We start from the raw sequence: 8,505 nt of genomic DNA on the forward strand, positions 1-8,505 counted from the left end.
GCGAGCGGCCCGGAGCCCGGCACGAACCCGACCCGGCATGGTGGTTAACGGGCTCATACCGGTCCGGCACAGCAGCCGTGCCGTGCTTGGGCCACATGTGGGGTACGCCGTGCCTGACCCGAGCATGGCCCATGGTAGCCGCCGGCCCGTTCAAGGCCTATCCGGAAGGAAGAAAAATATCTCCTCCGATCTCTCACACACCAACACCGTCGCTCGTCCCTCTCCAACTCTCTCCTCTCTTCACCGTCGCTCTCTCTGGCACCGTCGCTCGTCCCTCTCCTCTTGATCCGCTCGGTGTTCGAACGACTCTGGCTCCAACTCCGACTCCGATGATCTTCCCTCTCGCTCCATCGCCGAAACCGTAAGTCGAATCTGGCTTAACTCGTAACCCTAAATTGGTGTCCGTCGACGGCGACTTTTTTGGTGCTTGCTTGTGTGCTGCTCGGTGCTCCTAAGTCCTGATCCAGCTGTTCTTGTGAGGTTTGATTCGGTTGTTCCCCTAGATCTACCATTCTACCTTCACTCTGAAACCCTAACTACTTCGTTCCCCTCTGTCTCGGCCAAGATCCATATTCTGCTCCTCTTTTCCTCTCTCAAGCTCAAGCCACATCCCCTCTGGTGGCCCCTCGTTGGCGATCTGGTGCTCCGGTCGGTCAGGTGAACCATGAACACCTACTTGTGCTCATACTTGTGTGGTGCTCCTGCTTGTTTTTATTTTAATTTGTTCTTCCTTTTTCTATGTATTGAAGGCCGTTGAGGAGCCGATGGCGCCGTGAGGAGCCGGTCAAAATCCCTAGATGGATCTTGATCCGGCCGTCGAGGCGGCGGAGCATGCACTTGAGGATTACAATGAGCAGATGGATGAGATGGCGTTGTTTGGCCATAATGTGGATGTTGTTGTCAACATCAACGCGGTGGAGCCACAACCAACACCGACCATGGCCGGGACGGTGACGGGTCTACGAGCCCCACTGCCACTGGTAGTGGTAGCACTGCTCGTGACACCCGAACGAGGAAGAGGCTACCCATGTCCAGAGTATGGTCTGACTTTGATGAGGTAACTGGTGTAGACGACAAAGGTAAGAAGGTAAGGGTCTCTGCCATTTGCAAACACTGCAAAACTACCTTGTCTGCTAAATCTTCCACTGGTACTGGACATTTGCTTAGGCACCAACAACATTGTAAAGCTAAGATTGAGCATGTGAAAGGGAAATGTGCCCTTGGGCCATTTCTATAATTGTTTTGGTGATTAGATGCCCAACACAAATATTTTGAACTTGTATGTGCTAAGTGAGCAAGAAGTGCAAATCAAAGACAAGGTATGTTTCTAGACCTAGTGAATTGTTTTTAAGTACTAACATGTTTGTCCAAGTGCTAGAAATAGTGCAGAGAAAAGAGAAACGAATTTGGAAAAGGATTGGCTGTGAGCAGCCAACATCAGCTCGGGCCTGGCATACCAGACTGTCCGATGGTGCACCAGACAGTGTCAGGTGCGCCAGGCTGGCCGACGGTGAACCGGTTGCTCTCGGGAAACAACAGAGGTGTACGGCTAAAATTCACCGGACTGTCCGGTGAGCCAACTGCGCCAGCGGCCAACGGTCGTCCGCGCGATCAACGCGCGACACGTGGCCAGCTCCAACGGTCGGCTGGGTGCACCGGACTGTCCGGTGCATCAACCAGCCCCGAGGAGCAACGGTCGGCTGCACCCGATATGGAAGGAGATCGCGCACCGGACATGAACAGTGGCTGTCCGGTGGTGCACTGGACTGTCCGGTGCACCACTCGACAGAAGGCAAGATTGGCTTTCCAAGTTGGCCTCCAACGGCTCCTAGCTGCCTTGGGGCTATAAAAGGGACCCCCTAGGCGCATGGAGCACAACAACAAGCTTACAAGAAACATCCTAAGACACCTAGACTCTGCATTCACGAATTCGGATTATCGTTTTTGAGATTTGAGCACCGTTCGAGTTGTAAACTCCTTGCGTTGTGTCTGTGTGCTCACGTCTTCACTTGTGTGCGTGATTGTGCTGCGTATTTGAGTCTTGCGTGTGTTACTCTTCCAACCTTACTCTCGTGCTTTCTTTGTGATCTATATTGTAAGGGCAAGAGGCTCCAACTTGTGGAGATTCCTCGCAAACGGGAGAATACTCAAAAGAGAAAAGACCGTGGTATTCAAGTTGATCATTAGATCACTTGAAAGGGGTTGAGTGCAACTGTCATCCATTGGGACACCACAACATAGAAGTAGACAAGTGTTACTTGGCCGAACCACGGGATAAAAATCGCGTGTCTCTTGTGTTGCTTTTTCTGTGATTGTTTTGTTAACAAGAACTCGCTTCAAAGCTGCTTAGTCACACTAACTCTTTAATAATCAAGTTTGTGGCTATTTAGTGTTTGATTTTACAGGATCACCTATTGACCCTCCTCTAGGAGCTCTCAATTGGTATCAGAGCCGTACTCTTCATCTAAGAGACTAACCGCCCAAAGAGATGGATCCTAAGGGAAAGGGGATGGTGATCAACAACAATGAGGAGTCCCTCTTAAACGAGCCAAGAGACGACAAGCCTACTGACTCAGGCTCGAGTCACAAAAAGAGGGACGGGAAGAAGAAGAGACGCATCAAGAAGATTATCTACTACGACAGCGATGCATCTTCTTCTTCACCAAGGGACGACGACGACCACAACTCCTCGTCCAAGAAAAAGACGGTTAATCAAAACTATTCCTTTGATTATTCCCGTATTCCCTATAATTCAAATGCACATCCACTTTCAATTCCCATCGGAAAACCTCCACACTTTGATGGAGAGGACTATTCGTTTTAGAGCCATAAAATGCGTAATCATCTATTCTCTCTCCATCCTAGCTTATGGGAAATTGTAGAAAATGGGATGCATTTTGATAGCACTGATAATCCTGTTTTTATAAATGAGCAAATTCATAAAAATGCCCAAGCTACTACTGTTTTGCTAGCATCTCTTTGCAGGGATGAGTACAATAAAGTGAGTGGCTTGGACAACACCAAACAGATCTGGGATACCCTCAAAATATCACATGAGGGAAATGATGCCACCATGATCACCAAGATGGAACTGGTGGAGGGCGAGCTAGGGAGGTTCGCGATGATCAGGGGAGAGGAGCCAACTCAGACCTACATCAGGCTCAAGACCCTGGTTAACAAGATCCGAAGCTACGGAAGCATAAGATGGATGGATCATGATGTCGTCCAACTCATGCTCAGGTCATTTACCGTTATTGACCCCCATCTTGTCAATCTTATTCGTGAAAACCCCAGGTACACCAAGATGACGCTCGAGGAGATCCTTGGAAAATTTGTGAGCAGGCGCATGATGGTGAAGGAGGCACGATACGTGGACGACGCGCTAAATGGTCCACTACCTGTCTACGAGCCGCAACCCATTGCTCTCAAAGCAACAAGCAGCAAGGAGGCGCTACCAAGCAAGGTAGCACAAGTGGAGGCTGCCGGGCTCAATGAGGAAGAAATGGCGCTTATCATCAAGCGTTTCAAGATCGCACTCAAAGGACGAAAAGGGTACCCCAACAAGAATAAAACAAGGGGAAAGCGCTCCTGCTTCAAATGCGGTAAGACTAGTCATTTCATAGCTCAATGCCCCGATAATGATAATGACTAGAGACAAGAAAAGAGCGGGAAGAGGGAAAAGAAGAAGAATTACAGGAAGGCGAAAAGCGAGGCGCATCTTGGAAAGGAATGAGATTCTGACTGCTCTTCATCTAACTCCGACGATGAAGGATTGGCTGCCTCGGCCTTCGACAAGTCTTCGCTCTTCCCCAACGAACGTCATACATGTCTTATGGCCAAGGAGAAGAAGGTACGTATTCGAAATACTCCTAAGTACTCTTCTTCTAGTGATGAGGAATCTTCTAATGATGAAGTAGATTACTCTGAATTATTTAAGGGTTTAGATAGAGCTAAGATAGAGAAAATTAATGAATTAATCGATGCTCTTAATGAAAAGGATAGACTGCTAGAAAAGCAAGAGGATAATTTATATGAGGAGCATGACAAGTTTGTTAGTGTTCAAAAATCCCTTGCTTTAGAAATTAAAAGAAATGAAATGCTATCCTCCGAGTTGTCTGCTTGTCAAGAATTTGTGTTCATAAGCTTCTAAAGGGAGATCATGTGTTAGGACTAACCGATGTCTGTTTTGAGAAAGACAGACCTTGTGCAGCATGTCAGGCAGGGAAACAGGTGGGAAGCACCCATCACATCAAGAATGTGATGACAACATCAAGACCACTGGAGCTTCTTCACATGGACCTCTTCGGACCCGTTGCCTACCTTAGCATCGGGGGAAGTAAGTATGGTCTGGTAATTGTTGATGATTTTTCCCGCTTCACTTGGGTATTCTTTCTGCAGGATAAGTCAGAAACCCAAGGGACCCTAAAGCGCTTCTTAAGGAGAGCTCAAAACGAATTTGAGCTAAAGGTGAAGAAGATAAGGAGCGACAATGAGTCCGAGTTCAAGAATCTACAAGTTGAAGAGTTTCTTGAGGAGGAAGGTATCAAGTATGAGTTCTCCGCTCTGAAAGGGAAATGTGCCTTTGGGCTATTTCTATAATGTTTTGGTGATTAAGTGCCCAACACATAATCTTTGAGTTGTTATGTGCCAAACAAGCAAGAAGTACAAATCATGTAACAAGGTATGTTTCTAGAACTAGTACATTCTTTTGAGTACTAACAAATTTTGTCTAAGTGCTAGAAACAGAGAGAAAAGAATTAGAAAAAGACTTGGCTTCGTGCAGCCAAATCTCAGCTCAGTCTGGCACACCGGACTGTCCGGTGGTGCACCGGACAGTGTCCGGTGCGTCAGGCTGGTTTCCGGTGAACAGGCCGCTATCGGGAAAAGTTTGGTGGCGTACGGCTATAATTCACTGGACTGTCCGATGGTGCACCGGACAGTCCGGTGAGCCAACGGTCGCCAGCGCAATGGTCGGCTGCGCAATCCGCGGGCGACGCGTGGCCCGCACCAACAGTCGGCAGGGGGCATCGGACTGTCTGGTGTACACCGGACAGTGTCCGGTGCGCTAACTGGCCCGGAGGTGCAACGGTCGTCTGCGCCAGAAAAGGAAGGAGATCGGCACCGGACCGTCTACAGTGACTATCCGGTGGCGCACCAGACTGTCCAGTGGCGCCACTCGACAGAAGGCAAGGATGGCCTTCCTTGTTGGCCTTCAACGACTCCTAGCTGCCTTGGGGCTATAAAAGGGACCCCTAGGCACATGGAGGAGATACACAAGCTTACAAGAAACATTCTAAGACTCCAAGACTCCAACTTCACGCATTCGATTCTTTGAGATAGTGACTTGAGCTCCATTTGAGTTGTGAACTCTGTGTGTTGTGTTTTGAGCTCAAGTTGTGACTTGTGTGCGTAGTTGTGCTGCGATTTGTGTCTTGTGTGTGTTGCTCATCCCAACCTTACTCCGTGCTTTCATTGTGATCTTTGTTGTAAGGGCGAGAGACTCCAATCTTGTGGAGATTCCTCGCAAACAGGAATAATCATCTAAAGGAAAAACCGTGGTATTCAAGTTGATCATCGGATCACTTGAAAGGGGTTGAGTGCAACCCTCGTCCATTGGGACGCCACAACATGGAAGTAGGCAAGTGCTACTTGGCCGAACCATGGGATAAAAATCGCGTGTCTTGTGTTGATCTTTCTGTGATTGTCTTGTCCACAAGAATTCGCTTCTCAACTACTTAGTCGCACTAACATTCCTATAACCAAGTTTTGTGTCTATTTAGAGTTGAATTTTATAGGATCCCCTCTAGGTGCTCTCGATTGGTATCGGAGCCGTTCTTTTCACATAAGGGACTAATCACCCGAAGAGATGGATCCTAAGGGAAAGGGGATGGTGGTCAACGACAAGGAGAAGGAGTCCATCTTCAACGAGCCAAGAGATGACAAGCCCACTAACTCTGGCTCGAGTCACAAGAAGAAGGACGGGAAGAAGAAGAGGCGTATCAAAAAGATCGTCTACTACGACGGCGATGAATCTTCTTCTTCACCAAGAGACGACGACGATGGCGATTCTTCATCAAAGAGAAAAACTGTTAATCAAAATTACTCTTTTGACTATTCTCGCATGTCGTACAATTCGAATGCACATTTACTTTCTATTCCACTAGGAAAACCTCCACACCTTGATGGAGAGGACTACTCATTTTGGAGTCATAAAATGCATAGTCATCTATTTTCTCTCCATCCTAGCATTTGGAAAATAGTAGAAAATGGAATGCATTTCGATAGTACGGATAACCCTGTGATGATAAATGAACAAGTTCATAAGAATGCACAAGCTACCACTGTTTTGCTAGCATCTTTGTGCAGGGATGAATACAACAAGGTGAGCGACTTGGACAATGCCAAGCAAATCTGAGACACCCTCAAGATATCTCATGAGGGAAACGACACCACCATGATCACCAAAATGGAGTTGGTGGAAGGCGAGCTGGGGAGATTTGTGATGATCAGGGGAGAGGAGCCAACGCAAACCTACAACAAGCTCAAGACCCTGGTCAACAAAATTGAAAGTCGCCTAGAGGGGGGGGGGTGAATAGGGCGAATCTGAAATTTACAAAGTTTAAGCACAACTACAAGCCAGGGTTAGCGTTAGAATTAAAATCGAGTCCGAGAGAGAGGGCGAAAACAAATCACAAGCAAATAAAGAATGTGACACGGTGATTTGTTTTACTGAGGTTCGGTTCTTGCAAACCTACTCCCCGTTGAGGTGGTCACAAAGACCGGGTCTCTTTCAACCCTTTCCCTCTCTCAAACGGTCACTTAGACCGAGTGAGCTTCTCTTCTCAATCACATGGGACACTAAGTCCCCACAAGGACCACCACACAATTGGTGTCTCTTGCCTTGGTTACAATTGAGTTGATCACAAGAAAGAATGAGAAAGAAAAGAAGCAATCCAAGCGCAAGAGCTCAAATGAACACAAATGTCACTTTCTCTAGTCACTATTTGATTTGGAGTGATTCCAGACTTGGGAGAGGATTTGATCTCTTTGGTTGTGTCTAGAATTGAATGCTATAGCTCTTGTAATGTGTTGGAAGGTGGAAAACTTGGATGCAATGAATGGTGGGGTTGTTGGGGTATTTATAGCCCCAACCACCAAAAGTGGCCGTTGGGAGGCTGTCTGTCGCATGGCGCACCGGACAGTCCGGTGCGCCACCAGACACTGTTCGGTGCGCCAGCCACGTCACCCGACCGTTAGGGTTCGACCGTTGGAGCTTCTGTCTTCTGGGTCACCGGACAGTCACTGTGCACTGTCCTGTGCGCCTTCTGGCGCTGCTCTGACTCTGTCGCGCACTGTAGCGCATTCAATGCGATTGCAGTCGACCGTTGGCGCTGAAGTAGCCGTTGCTCCGCTGGCACACCGGACAGTCCGGTGAATTTTAGCGGAGTGGCTCCCAGAATTCCCGAGATTGACGAGTTCAGAGTTGGTGTTCCCTGGTGCACCGGACACTGTCCGGTGGCACACCGGACAGTCCGGTGCGCCAGACCAGGGCTGCCTTCGGTTATCTTATGCTCCCTTTGTTTGAACCCTTTCTTTTGACTTGTATTGGTTTATTGTGAACCTTTGGCACCTGTAACACTTATAATCTAGAGCAAACTAGTTAGTCCAATTATTTGTGTTGGGCAATTCAACCACCAAAATCAATTAGAAAAAGTTGTAAGCCTATTTCCCTTTCAATCTCCCCCTTTTTGGTGATTGATGCCAACACAAACCAAAGCAAATATAGAAGTGCAGAATTGAACTAGTTTGCATAATGTAAGTGCAAAGGTTGCTTGAAATGAAACCAATAACTATTTCTACTAGATATGCATGGATGGCTTTCTTTTCATATTTAACATTTTGGAAAACATTTGCACCATGGGTTTTGTTTTGCAAATTCTTTGTAAAAATCATTTCAAAAACCTTTTGCAAATAGTCAAAGGTACATGAGTAAAAATTGAAGAAAGCATTTTCAAGATTTGAAATTTTCTCCCCCTGTCTCAAATGCTTTTCCTTTGACTAAACAAAACTCCCCCTTAATGAAATCCTCCTCTTAGTGTTCAAGAGGGTTTTAGATTTAATTTTGAAGAGGGTCTACCAATTTGAAATTATATCAAAAATAAGATACCAACTGAAAATTCTTTTCTTAACTCAAATTTGAAAGACTACATTTTTGAAATTGGTGGTGGCGATCCTTTTTGCTTTGGGCTAATACTCTCTCCCCCTTTGGCATGAATCGCCAAAATGGATACTTGAGTGAAATATAAGCCCTTTGAACTACCTTCTCCCCCTATGGTAAATAATACATGAGTGAAGATTATACCAAAGTTGGAGAGATGTGCAAAGCGACGGCGAAGGATGAATGATTCGATGGAGTGGAGTGGAAGCCTTGTCTTCGCCGAAGACTCCTTTTCCCTTTCAATCTATGACTTAGCATGAAATGGACTTGAAAGAACACATTAGTCA

The sequence above is a fragment of the Zea mays genome, chromosome 1 (assembly GCF_902167145.1).
Source record: "Zea mays cultivar B73 chromosome 1, Zm-B73-REFERENCE-NAM-5.0, whole genome shotgun sequence".
Lineage (NCBI taxonomy): Eukaryota > Viridiplantae > Streptophyta > Magnoliopsida > Poales > Poaceae > Zea > Zea mays.